The sequence below is a fragment of the Anas platyrhynchos genome, chromosome 2, assembly GCF_047663525.1.
Source record: "Anas platyrhynchos isolate ZD024472 breed Pekin duck chromosome 2, IASCAAS_PekinDuck_T2T, whole genome shotgun sequence".
In the NCBI taxonomy this organism is placed as follows: Eukaryota; Metazoa; Chordata; class Aves; order Anseriformes; family Anatidae; genus Anas; species Anas platyrhynchos.
This window is the reverse complement of record NC_092588.1, coordinates 52,304,657-52,319,366: the sequence shown is the minus strand read 5'-3', so window position 1 is coordinate 52,319,366 and position 14,710 is coordinate 52,304,657. Positions and strand designations below refer to the sequence as shown.

General features: G+C 34.3%; 1 long non-coding RNA gene across 1 annotated transcript; it reads left to right on the top strand.

The window, feature by feature from the left end:
* The first annotated feature begins 8,312 nt into the window (after positions 1–8,312).
* LOC140001711 (uncharacterized) lies at positions 8,313–14,296 on the top strand. The gene is made up of 3 exons (XR_011807203.1): positions 8,313–8,568; positions 12,342–12,378; positions 13,886–14,296. It is a non-coding gene; the product is annotated as an uncharacterized lncRNA (long non-coding RNA).
* Positions 14,297–14,710: the final 414 nt, after the last annotated feature.

Sequence of the window (14,710 nt, the reverse complement as noted above, 5' to 3'; positions counted from 1 at the left end):
AGAGAATCAGTGTAATTATAATTAAGAGCTTTCTTTCATGGAGGGCCTGTGGTTAAACTAAAGACAACCCAAAATCTATACAGGAAGAAGCTACCTAGGATGTTTTTAAAACTATATTGAGAACACTTTTCAACACTTTTTTGTCTCAGGGTAGACTTTTTTTTTTTTTTTTTTTTTTTTTTTTTTCAGGTAGTGGTACAATTTTACAGCTACTCATAAAACAGGGCCTTAGTATGGAAGAAAATGCTAAAAGTTTTAGTTTAGTGTTAGCAACTGAAGAAGTGAAATACCCAGACTTCTGTATTACATCGAGTTATAGCTACATTATTCCAGAGGAGTACTTTCTTGTTAAAACATGTATATACATAGGATGTTCCTGTTTCCACAGGAGTTATGAAAAGTCATGCAAACCTCTTTCAAAAGTTCTCTATGAACGGTTATGGAAAAATGTGTGCATTAACATTATTCTCCTCTGTGTTCTCTACAGCAGCTTCTGCCAGGTATTTGGGGCTTTTTTACCCTCCAATAGCAGGGAGGACAGTTTGTTCAAGAAGAGAGCCAGCACTTGTTGAATGGAACTGCCCTTTTTCCATATGAGCAGTATTCTGATAGCATCTGTTCACATTTCTAGAAGCCCTCCAATGTTAGTTTTTGGTCAATCTACTTCTGCTATTGCATGTTCATTTCCAAATAACTGAAACAGCCTTCAGAATTAAAAAACAACCAACCAAACACCACCAGCAAATTTTAATGTGTGAGGGAGGATGGAAGCTTTATAACTCCTGTAAGAGGAAATATTTATGAGCTTCTTCCAACATCTTAGCTACCAACTATCAAGATTTTTTTATTTTCTAATAATCAGTACACTAATCTGCAATTAGTCTTCAGTTGAGATAGCACAGTCTTAGAGATCTACAGGACGCTGTAAAGTGCTGTGCAGCTCAGCATATTTTATAAAGTTTTCTGAAGGCTGCAGTAAAACATATCTGACAGCTTTCTTATATAAATCCTGCACAACAGAGCCCCAGCATCGAAGGCTTTGATCTGACCTGATAACATTTCACTCCTAAAAGCTTGTAAATAAAAATAAAAAACCCACTTAGTACCTCTTTTAATACACATTAAATTTTATTTTAACATTAAAATGGCATTCAGTAAAGGACACCAAACTACTGTGAATAAATCACCATGCATACACAATACAGTATCTCTAAAGGTTGAAACCTTTGGCAGGAAAATTTAGCATATTGTATAATGTCTGACACCAATGGTGTAAGGAAAAAGAATTTGGCCAATGACAAGTGATCAGATTCTCCTATCTATGAAAAGTACGGCATAGTCAGATACATGGTGATCAGTTATATGGTGGGGAAGAACATCTGCTATACAGCTTCTTTGGTGACACAGGAAGGCTATAAAGCTGTCATAATTAACTGCCATGGAGGGAAGCTGAAGGCAAGAAAAAGGGCATCTTTCAACTCATTTGGAAACAAGTGACATCGTATATGGGAGTTGGATTTTCAGGAAAGATAATTTTGATATTTGATAATTAAATGTGCAGCTGTGATCAAGAGGATGCAATGGCCACCAGGATGATGACAGAGCAACAAAAGGGACAGAATATTTTAAGTGTAGGTAAAATGTTTAAAAGATATTACTAAGAATAGCACCATAGGGTCCTGTGTTAAATAAATAAATGGAGGAATATTTGAAAAGAAATTTAGAGAGTATTTTAAACTGTCATCCTTGAAAACTCAAGCTGGGGTTAAGAAACAGGTGCTGTTCATTCTGTATCACTGAAGGACAGAAAGATTCAGGAGTATGTCATTGACTTAGTGTTTAATAACATTGATCTTTAAGCCACGGATAAAACAGTCATATCTTGCACTAGTACGGTGCTTCAGCAGGGTTAAGAAGAATAAAAAGCAGTAGTACATAATTTTGTCTTTAAAAAGAATAAAAACAATTGTTTTGAAGAAAGAATGTTTATGGAAAGAAGTGGCTTTTTATTGAATCATATTTTATTTTCTACTATAAATGCCATAAAACTCTCTGTGAAGAGGTGAGATGAAATGCCTTGCAGTGTCCTTGAAGTTACCAACCTGACCTGTTACTTCATCTGTATCTGGTTTCTATTAGTCTCTGGAGCAGACTCCTGAGCGAAACTGCGGACGTCCTATTTCTTCATCATTAAATACTGTTTTGGAGAGAGCACTTGAAATTATACTCATTCTGCCAAAGTAGCTAAAAAGTACTATTCAAAGATAGTGTGTTTTTGTTTGTTTTGTATTGACTTAACTGCATATTTAAATTGATAATTTCACAGTCTTAAAGTAAGAAGTAAATCCTAGAGATTGTTAAATGCTATTATCAAATATAAATCTGTGACAAATGACCATGGTATGTCTCCTTCCTGAAAATTTAGTACCTTTTCTCTCTATAGTCTGTTTATTATCCAATATTCTTTAATGAAAAGTAGCAGACTATGGAAACGGACAATAGGCCACCTTTACCTCCAAGATGAGAATGTTCGTTGTATATGAGCTGTTTTAAATCCCCAGAGAACTTTGAACCCAAGACCAGCAGCCAGATTCATACCTTCAGACAGAAGCAAATGATGCCTATATTAGGTAGACAGAATTAATTCAGAGATGAAGCTCATACAGTTTAAATTCGAAAGGGCTGATCAGCTGTTTTCCTATTAATCAGGTTTTTGTTTGTTTAATAAAAAAAATAATTAATTTACTTCTTCTTTAAGTCAACCTAACCTGAAATGTACTCAAAAGATAAATGTTTCTCCTTTGCCATGAAAACAAATTAGCATCAAACCAGCATCAAATAAACCAGCTTTGAATTCTTACAAACCCGATATCAAACTGGACTCATAGAGGAGTTAGCCAAAGGCCAATTACAAGCTGATCTAGCTAAAGCCAGTGTATTCTGGACCTAGGACAATCTGGATTTAGGCCAAGACCTAGGATGGAAAGAGCTTTACTGGATGATGAATTATATCCTGCTGTCAGCAGGCAGTAGAAAGACATACTTTCTCATCCTCCTGGACATCTTAACCTGGAATTACTCAATGTAAGAGAAGATAGCAATTCCCCTTAATGGTGGCATGATCCAGAGAAATATATTCTCAACTGCTTATGAAGCTGTGCTTGCTTATTTTCTGTGAATATAATCTAGACTATATATAGGAAATTTTATCCCTCTATATGCCATGCAATCAAAACAGCTCCATGCACATAAAGGATACACCTCAATACAGTTGCTGGCTTTCAAGAAAAGAGGGTTTACTATTCATATTGTTTTAATGCCTAGGAACCATACTTAGGATATTCCTGCACAAAATACTTTACAAATACAGAACAAAGGAATATCTTTCAGAGATCTAATAAATGGAGAATAAAACCTGAGGAAGAAGTTGTACACAGATAGGAGAGTGCAAGGAATTAATGAGGTTAAAGCTAGTCAAGATAACAAAAGCCTAGCTCTGCAACTAGCTGTATACCCAGGTGAAAAGATTGCTGGCTTAAAGCCAGCTTATTCATTCAGCTAATAGAAGAGGGTTCTGATATCAAATATGTTTTTAATGCTTTCACTGAGAATTTATTAACCAGGTTCAAGGTACCCATTACAACTTCTAAATATAAGTGAAAACATCCAGAATTCACTTAGAAAATGCATTTAAGAAATGCATTGTATGGAAAGGTGTCAAAAACTTTCACATCTCAGGATTTTCTCTGTATTGATCAGTAGTTTGATCCGGGTAACGCACTATGTAAAAGTTCAACCAGCAGATTTCTCTAAAAATTTTACCGCATCTATATGTCTGAGAAGGTTCCAGTGAGTCACAGACAGATACACTTTATAAAACAAATCTAAACACAAGAACAAGGCCACTTAATTTTAAAAGTTAAGGATGTGCTTGCAGTGCAATAAAAGTTAATCAGAACTAATGCTTGCATATGTTCTTACAGGCATCACATTAATCAAATGTAAAGCAAATGGAAGGTGCTATATATGGTCAAATTTATCCCTGTGTGGGAGTTTGGGAGGGAACTTTTCACATCTTCAAATATGGTACTTTCCACATAATACTCTTTATTGTGGTCTAACTGCCCATGTCAATCCACTTCCTCCCTCTGGCAAAAAAAAAAAAAAAAAAAAAAAAAAAAAAAAAAAAGCTTTAGACTGCTATTTGTACCAAAGTATATTTCAGTCCAGAGGATTTTTGTGAGGTTTGGCATTCTTCTAAAACCTGAGTTCTTGTTGCCATAATGTTGTGTTGGTGTTTTATCCTTCATTGGTGAAGCACTCTGTGAAAAAATCTAATGCTTGTTATGTGAAGGTCAAAACTACTAAACATTTATATTGCACTATATGCACAAGAATCAGATTATTAGGCAGGAGGTGGTAGGACAGGGAGAAAAGTGTGAGGTTTTAAAGGTAACCTCACTGTAGTAAGCTGAGTTGCTTTCTTCACAATCTTAGTAAAACAAAACAAGTTTTTTTTTTTTTTGTTTTTTTTTTTTTTTTTGTCCCCATGTGATAAAGGAATGTTTCCTTTCTACACTGAGGTATGTATAAATCTCACTCATGGGTCAGCATTATCTGAAAGGTCCCATTAGCTATCTGCTCAATTCTATAAGAGCTTGAATTGCCAAGTCCTCTGTGCTCGGTGTTGCAGATTTATGTTCACAGTTCAGTGACAGCCAACAAGGCTATTCTTAAGGTTAAGGTGGAACACATGCATAAACATTTACAGAATTAGTTTTTTGCTCTCTGTCCTGGAGCATACTCTCTTTGCAGCTTTACATATTGTTCTCTGAGAAGCTCCTTGTTATTCAAAACACATTTCATCTACTTGCCTTTCCCTACCTGGTTTCATTGGTGCTTTGTTAGTTGTATTGTCTCCTAGGAAAGGATGCATACCCTTGCATCAAGGAGTTGTGTCAAAAAAGGAAAAAATACCCATTTAAATGCTAAACTTTAAACTTTTAACACCATTAAAACAATTTCTATGGACATTAATGACAACTTTTTATGGTGAACAAACAAGTAAAATGAAAGTAGAAAGTTAATAAATTATATATTTCATAAGTAATTTCAGATGTAAGCATATACATTACAAAACACAATAGGACAGTCTTTTCACCATGTTTAGATAACACTTCAGGCTTCTAGCTCATACCTAGAGTTTCTAGGTGCTCAGTTAACTTAAGTTTAATTCTTCTCTGCACCTAAGGAACTTATCCATAAATGGCTTAATACATACCGTTGAGCCTTCAATCTTGTTTCTACAGCCAGCACAGGATCCTGATGGCATGCAGAACATCTAATTCGAGAGGAACTCAGCACATGACTGGAGCTGTACCTCCACGGTAGCAAGGTGCCAGTTTGACCCAAAAGGAGACAGCTTGTTCCAGAACTGTCAGAAGGAGCTGGCAGAGCTGACAATCCCAATGGGATTGAATTGTTTTTTCTTGGCTGTAAAGAATCCGCTGCCATGTCAAAATTCCAAGGCCTGCTCCTCAATGCTCATATGAATGCCCAGGGAAAAGAAAAGGACGAGGGTTAATGGTTTTAAACTAAAAGAGTTAAAGGGTAGATGTTAGGATGAAATTCTTTACTGTTAGGGTGGTGAGGCACTGGAACAGGTTACTCAGAGAAGCTGGTGATGCCCAATCTCTGGAGGTGTTCAAGGTCAGGTTGGATTGGTCTTTGGGCAACCTGGTGTGGTAGGGGGTGTGGAATATTCCTGCAGGGGGTGTGGAATTAGATGATCTTTAAGGTTCTTCCAACCCAAACCATTCTGTGACTCTATGATTATAAACCCTAACTGTTAAACACTCTGTACTAAAGTATTAAATCCAACAGTACAAATGCACTGTAAAGCCCTAGAATACTATACAGACACTTGAAGTTCCTGACCAAAGTCTATACCATTCTCTGAAACTCAGCAGTTTGATATTAAATTTAAAACTCCTGACCTATTTAGCTATTTTATGAAGACAAAAATCATGTCCTCAGAAAATGTAACATTATAACTCACACCAATTCTTCCAGTGACCTTCTTCAACTTCAGACTCTGTTCTAATCTTCTTCATTTTTAGTTCTACCAGCTAGCTCTTACCCAAATCTCAGTCTCTTTCAAATACTGGTTCATTCACTACATGTGCTGGAACAGCAAAGATGGAGAATAATTATGCATAAGAATGTAGATATTGTTTGAATTTATGTACATCAAGATTACAGTAGTATTCAGAAAGAAATACGTAAGGTGCAAGTGAAATTAAGAACAGGAGAGAGAGAAAAAATGCCATGAATCCCAGATTTATTTATTTATTTTTTCTGCTCCTGTGCAAGGCAAACTTCCTAACACCAATAACCTTGAACAATTTATTTATTTTAACAAACAAACAAACATGGTCATGGAGAATGAAGGCAGTTCTATTATGAAACTATTTACCAAACTGTCCTGTGTGATATTTCTGCAATTCTTTTTTCTCCTCATAAAAGGCTGCTAAATCATGATAGTTGTCTTTGCAATGTGTGAAAATAAACAGGCAAGAATTATTCAGTAATTCATTTAAGTGAAATTCAATAAACACAAGGAATGAACATACTTTAAATATGTCTTTATGTTCATGTAATCCATGGTGTAGCCATAAGATTATCTGTCATTTTGAGAAATTCATACTGCTAACATCAAGAAATATTCCTCCATAACAGTTTTGCGATTCAACCAGTCATATATATCCTAATATGGTGTTTGAAAGCAAATGTAGTAGAACCATGCAACTAGAACCAAGGGCAGTCAGAGATAATTTAGAAGAGCTCATTTATGTAGTTTATCGAATATAGGTACATAACGCATATTCACTGTGTACAGAAAACAAATAGGTTAAATCCAACAGTTTAAATCATTCAGAGGCTTATTCTGTAAACAGCTACAAAAAGGCATGTAATTTCCTCTTTATTTTTATTTTTTATTTTTTATTTTTTTTATTTATTTTTTATTTTTTTCCTGAAATGTAGCACAGAAAGTTAGTGATATGACTTTGCAGAAATGTTTCAGTTAATGTTATCTTATAGGGAAAATTCTTCTAACTTTATCGCTTAAATACAAAGAGGCCATTGTAAAATGTCATTAGCATTCCTGCTAAATTTGAAAAAAACACCACATCAACACAGAAGACTAGATTAGAACCTTGTTACTGTGCAGGGGAAAGCTGAAAAATACAATTATTTCCTTTGTGTACTGCATTTCCACTACAATCAAATGCGAAGTTACCATTCTGTCTTACCATTAGGATTCAGCAGTGACTAGATGGGAAAAATGTACTGTGCAATGAAACAAGATAAAAATTTAACTGCATGCTATTTACAAAAAGTATGTTAAAGATAGAAATAAAGACAGCTGGCAATGAAAAAGCACAGGAAAGCTACAGTATTGATCCATAGTAATATAAACATCCAGTACACCTCAGCTTTTTCTATTAATACATCAATACATGTACACATTTTAGAATTGCTTTTTCACATTGAAAAAGTATGAATTAGTACTAATGATGTGAAGATGTCTTCCAGAGTATTCATAACTGAGGAGGGTTGCTGATTGTTATATTAAAAAAAAAAAGTACATGACACAAAAAATTAAACTAAGTATATAAATATATATATATATTATATAACTAACTATATCTATTATGTATATAATATAAAAATAAATATAACCAAATATATAAAAAAATGAACTGTCATTCTAAACATTTATTAACTTGTAAACTTACTGGAACAAAATATATTATTAATATGTCTCAAGTTGGTACCAGGGCAATGTTGAATTTATGTTTAGAGTTTCATAGACTATATAAAGATTTAAACAATAAAAGTAGATTTGAAAGAATGTAGCTAAAAGAGAGACTGCTATCTAATAAATGTGGGAATAATAGAAAATCTTCTTAGAAATAGTGTCTAACATAAAAGGCATACAGGTATGCCATAGCAGATGGGTATTAAAAAGGGCCTTATCTCTAAAAATATATGTATGTTACTCAGATGCTCAATTGGATATGTAACACCTATATGTGTTAAAATACTCTGATAAAACATTCTGAATTTTCAAGTGGTATTATATAAATCAAAACCAAAATATTGAAAAAAAAAATAGAATTATATTCCCCCTCAGAACAAAACTCTTGTCTACCAACAGCAGGTAAGTGCTGTGGAAAGTACAGGGAACAGATATGCTTTATGACTAGAAATAAAGCGGTAGACTTTCTGGCACAGTAGTATTACTTAAATACTGATGCGTATCCACATTCTCTCATTATGCTCATAATTAAGAAAGTTATTTGAAAAAAACAAAATCAAAAACAAAACACAAACAAACAAACAAAAAGATTGACCTTTTTAATGCTATGCACAATTTTCAGGGTGCACAATTCTTGCACTATATTTCTCTGATATACACAACCTTATTGCATTCTAGGTACCACTGTTTTGTCCGCAAGAGAAGTTGAAGTAATAATGAATATTTTGCCACCAAGAGACAATTTTGTAAGTGCTGGTCTTCCCAACATCCTGAATTTGGACTTAAGTAATTTCAGTTTGGACATTATCAATGTAGCACAAAATGTGAGCCTAGAAGGGATGTGAGTTATGGACAAAGATGGTGTTCAGGGTACAGCATTCTTAGAAGAAATCAGTCTTTAATAACATCCTCTCACTGTGAGTCTGAAGAATTCATCAGTCTATCTGGGATCTGGATGGCTGCCTGGTGAACTGCATTAGTCTTCACCTAGTTCAAAAACAATGAAGAACTATTCTGAAAAAAATGGGAGCCAACGTACTTCATGGCAAGAAATACAAAGTTGAAGTTTCCTGGAACACTGAAATTATTTAAAATACATTTTGATACAGTGTTAATGTTTGAAATAGATGTACAGTTGACAAAAATGTTGAATATCCAGCTACAACAAATTACTTAAAATGTCTCCTTTCCTATTTGTACAGCATCACCTGTACCTCACCTGGGTTGAAAATTGATGAATATTTATTATTTTTTTTTTTTTTTTCTGAGTGGTAAGATATTCAAAGGAGACACCTTTCACCATATTCTGATTTCAATATCCTTTATCATCCAAACCTATGTAATAGTAATGCAAACTAAAAAATCAGCATTTTTTTTTCTTAGGAGTCTTTGCAAGTACAATTGTAGTGCTATTTTTTTATTCAGTTTGTCTAAATTTAAATCAGTATCATAGAATCATAGAATGGTTGGGGTTGAAATGGACCTTAAAGATCACCTCATTCCACCACACCCACCCTGCCATGGGCAGGAACACCTCCCACTACATCAGGTTGCTCACAACTCCATTCAACCTGGCCTTGAACACTTCCAGGGATGGGGCATCCACAGCTTCTCTGGGCAACCTTTTCAAGTGCCTCACTACCCTCACAGTAAAGAATTTCTTCCTAATGTCTACCCTCTTTTAGTTTGAAGCCATTAGTCCTCATCCTATCACTAGACTCCCTGACAAAGAGTCCCTCCCCAACTTTCCTGTTAGCCTCCTCCAGGTACTTGAAGGCTGCTATAAGTTCTCGCAGAGCCCTCTTCTCCAGGCCGAACAACCCAACTCTCTCAGCCTGTCTTTAGAGGAGAGGTTCTCCAGCCCTTTGACCATATTTGTGTCCCTCGTCTGGATTCGTTCTAATACTTCCATGTCCTTCTTGTGCTGGTGGCCACAGAGCTGAACTGTATTCCAGGCCCAGGCCATCTGTGTTATAGGTGGGGTCTTACAAGAACAGCGTAGAGGGGAAGAAAGACCTCCCTCAACCTACTGGCCATGCTTCTTTTGATGCAGGCAAATATATGGTTGGCTTTCTGGGCTACAAGCACACATTGCCTGATAAAGCATTATTTCATGATTTAAATATAGAAGGGGTAGTTTCATGCTGAGTTAGCCTTATTTTTGGGGAACTGAACATTACCACTGTTTCCTCTGAGAATAGAGGTCTAAAAAAATAAAAAATAAAAAAATCTCCCCGGATGATTAAAAAACCTGTGTCCTCTTCTGACTCCATAAAAAAAGAATATACTAGAAGAAGTAAAAATGTGAATGTTTATTGAAGAGGAAACATGTCAGTAAGCTCACAGGTGAGAGACAGCCATAATACTCAGCTCTGAAGTCCTTAGGTGGCAGTGGCAGAATGAATTACCTTCACCTTCTGCTGTGAACATTTGTATATTAAGTCTGCTTTTTAGGTCTTCATATAGGAGCTAGATGAAACAAAATACTTGGGACAAATCCAAGATAAACACTTAAGCTTTAGAGATAACCTTACATTGATTATTTCACAAATTAATTTATATAGTGTTCTACTTAGTTTCTAGATCCTGATATTCTGATACAGAATTAAAACCTTTGGCTATAAATTGGAAGAGTAATGGGAGAATGAAGTGTTTGATGATATACTATATAGTGCATTTTACTATATAGTGAATATAGCAAATGACCAACAACATTATGTGAAGAAAAGGAAAATGAAATAATCAGTCCTTATTCAACAATTATCTCCCAGGAATAAACTTTATATTATTTTCTGAAAACTATCTTTTTCTGTTTCATTTTTTTAGGTCAGTGATAATGTATTTCTTTGTTTCCATGTTATACTAACTAGTTAATACAAGATTTATTATGGATGACTTAGCCTGTAGTCCTCTACAACAAGTTCAGGTTGTCAGTTTCTTTCTCCTTCAGTGGAAATTAAGACTTTTTCTGCTATAGACTGATAGCAAAAACATATAATTCGTCTGTTTTGAACAATTTTTTCACTGTCTTTAACCTACAGATTTTTTTTAAAAAATTGTTATTTATTCATTAGTATTTATTCATAAACATTATTTGAAATTCTTCAGTATTCTTCTATTTACTAGAACTGAAATATTAATTTTACTTCAGCTCCATGGGATTTTCCAGGAGGTGACCTTTAAATTATAAGCCAATTAGGTCTGTCAGAGCATTCCCGTACTCTTCTGATAGGCATGAAATTAGAAAATACCTTGTTATAACTTTCTAGAAAAGGTAAAAGGCTGAAAAATTACTGCATGTAGTCCTCCCAGCTAATCTCTGTGGATAAGAGATTTCCGCACTAAGTTACACATGTTGTTTTAAAAACCTAATCTTGGTTCTTTGAATATTTTCTTTGACAGCTCTTTGGTGAGAAGAAGCTCATTGCAAATATGGAAGACAAAGCCCCAGGACATTTCTAAGCTCAATAGTATTTTTTTGTAATTGTAATTGTAATTTTGAAGTTACAAATTTTTAAGTTAAGTGGAAGTGTTTTTTTTTTTTTTTTTTTTTTTTTTTAATATGGATGTGCTTCTGTGGGCCCTTATGTTCTTTCTATCAGGCAGAACAAATCAAGACTTTAAACCATTGTTCTATATCCCTATAGGTTCAAAAGATAATTTTAATTGTATGGACACAGAACTGACGAGTCGATTTAAGCTTTGCCAGAATTATTCAGTCAAGATTTTTTTTTTTCCCAACAAGAACTTTTAATAGTTTGTATTTGGCTGAAACAAAATCGTACAACACAAGAATGCAGAGGCATAAAACTGTTCACTATAGAATTTCCATTTTAAAGGTCAACCCATTTGCTTTAATTCACATACCATCTTGTAAGTGGAGAAATAATTTTATAAATAGAGAAGAAATAATGCAATTAAAGAAGAAAAAAATAAGAGTTCAAGTCTAAAATATCTATAGTTGTTTGTATAAAATAGTTTTTGGCCTAACACTTTGTACTAAGAAGTTTGTTTTGTATTAAGAATGCTTCAATTCTAAAATGCACTAGGTTAAAAAGGCAGCATGACTGCAAATAAAACATGTAATCTAAGACAAGGCTGTCATGAAACAACAGTAAAAGAATGACTAGTCCAACTGATTTTCTTCTCTTAATCCACATTCATAAATAGGGCAAAGAAATTTTATCTCAAACATATAGATGGAATTGACAATTTCATTTAACTTTCAGTTATCAATTTTCACTAAAACTAAGAAGAATATGTATCTAAATATTGTATAATTTTTTGTCCAAAAAGAAAGATGTGAAACACTTGCTAAAACTTTTATCATCTCCCCCAAATCAGTTGAGAAAAAAGATAAATTGATCCTCTGGAGGAATGGAATTCAAATACTGTGCTATATTTATTGGAAAGACAGTTTAATTTTATTTTAAAGAAGCATTTTTTCCAATTAACATTTCAACGTTTCTCTACCTCTCCCTCTATTTCATGATTTCATTTGGCTGATTCATCTCACTAGCAATGAAGATGATGGTTTTCACTGATTTTAAGGCCAGGTGAGTGAATTTAATCCATTTTCTCCATAATCACGATTAAAAAGAATTTTATAATTTGTGTTGATTAATTATTGTTTGAATTTGAAATAAAACACATATTTCATAAAAGCTTCTCATCTTGATTTTAGAAATTTTGTATGTACAGTGTCTGTCACAGGCCTTGGTTACCTGTCCCAGTAAATAACACCTTTCTCATTTAAATCGGTACATTAGTTCTTATGTTAGCGTTATGTCAGAAGTTTCAGTATCATGTCTAGGTTCCCTTCCAGATATTGGTATTATTACACTTTGTTTTCTATACAGAATTTTCCTTTATTTGATTTGTGACATTTACAGATTGATTACTACTTTATCTTCTTTTTGATAAGCTAATTTGATTGAGGTCCTTGAATCTCTACCTGTAATATACAGCTTCCAATTTTTCAAGGATGTCCAGGGCTCTTTTCCAAACCCAGTTTAGTTTCTCAACATCCTTCTTGAAATATGGACTCCCAGATTGCAAAACGTACTTCAATAATGATCACTACAAGAGTATAATAGTTACATTCTGAAGGATGACTTTAGCCAGAATTTCTCTTTGGAATTACAATTAGCTGACCATCACCGTGATATCTTATTTAGAGTCATTGCTCCCCGGGATAGAGTCTCCTGTCATATATGGTTGTCTTCACCTTGGATAAGGTGAATATAAAAATAGGCATTTTCCATTTAGACCTCAATGGAGCACACGGTGGTATACTGCATCTATGAATCAAGTTATCCATATTGCTTTGTATTAGTGATCTGTACTTATACTGAGTAATATACTCAGTAATTTTGTGTTTTCTTTCACACCCTTGTTTCTGTTACTAACTGAAATGTTAAATGGTGTAGTTTAAAAATTTATTTAGAGAAGTAAAATATTAAGTAGTTTGGACAACTAATTTTTCCAGTTTGTTTTATAAGTTCTTAGTTGCAAGCAAACTGTTTATTGAGAAGTATTCATTAACCCTTACAGTTTCACAGTCACTTGATTTGACTCTGAACTAGTAAAATTAACCTTAAATTGGTTCAGTATATATAGTGGAACTCATAATTTGGTTTAAAGCTTCTTTGCCTACTCAATGATATTGTTCCATGCGTCACTTTAAGTTTAATTATGTATTTTAACTATTAACACCTGTTAAATCTTACAGAGTTTCTATTTTAAAAGGCAACTGTAAATACCATGCCAATGTTCAAAAGTAACAGTAATACATCATCTCTTTTTATTTTAAACCATTATATTATTGCAAACATAGATTACTCACTTTTTAGAAATTAATCAAAGCTATTTGTGTTTTAGTATGTTCTTAATTACTCTTTAGCTTCCCTTTTAAAATGCTGTGCAGTTCTGACTGTTTCTACTTCTCTGAATGCACCATAAGAATCTCATTCACAAACAACACTGTTTATTAGCAGTGAGATTTGCCCAAATTTGAGCTGTCCCTGCATAAATAATTGTGTACTTCCGATATTCCTTTCTCAGAATTTCAGATTGCCTTTCACTGATTCCTGCCTTCTCTGATGCCAGCTGGTGCTACCTGCTCCTGGCTCCGGTCAAGACAGCAATGACAGGAGATGAAGTAACGTGGGCAAGGCTGTCTACCTTAAACCTGTAACTTGACTTAAGTGCTTAATTTTTATCCTTAATTTGCAGATACATTAACAGTTGGCTTGCAAGCCTGTATTGTTTTCACGTCTTTCCACAGAAAACATTCTAAACCTGGCAACAAAGAAAATAATGAAAACTAGAGGGAACTAATGTAAAATAAGCCTAATGAGTATGTTGTCCAGATTAAAAAACAAACAAACAAAAACAAAAAACAACAACAACAACAAAACTTCCTCTTAAATGTGATAAAAAGCCACCTTTCAGCTAAAATTTACCTTCTATGGAAAGCACGCTGCCCAATCCATTTCCTAAAGTGTCTTAACACTCCAGCAAGACCTCATTGCAGCTTTTCAATACTTCAAGCGGTTTATAAAAATGATGGAGAGCAACTTTTTACCCAGGAAGAATGATAAGACAAGGGGGAGTGTTTTTAAATTAAAAGAGGGGAGATTTAGATTAGATGTTAGGAGGAAATTCTTCACTCATGGGGGGTTGAGGCACTGGAACAGGTTGCCCAGAGAAACTGTGGATGCCCCATCCCTGCGAGTGTTCAAGGACAGGCTGGATGGGGATTTGGGCAACCTGGTGTAGTGGGTCATGCCCCTGAGCATGCCAGAGGGCTTGGAATCAGGTAATCTTTAAGGTCCCTTCCATCCCAAGACATTCTGTGATTCTATGAACCTGCAGCTGACTTAAATC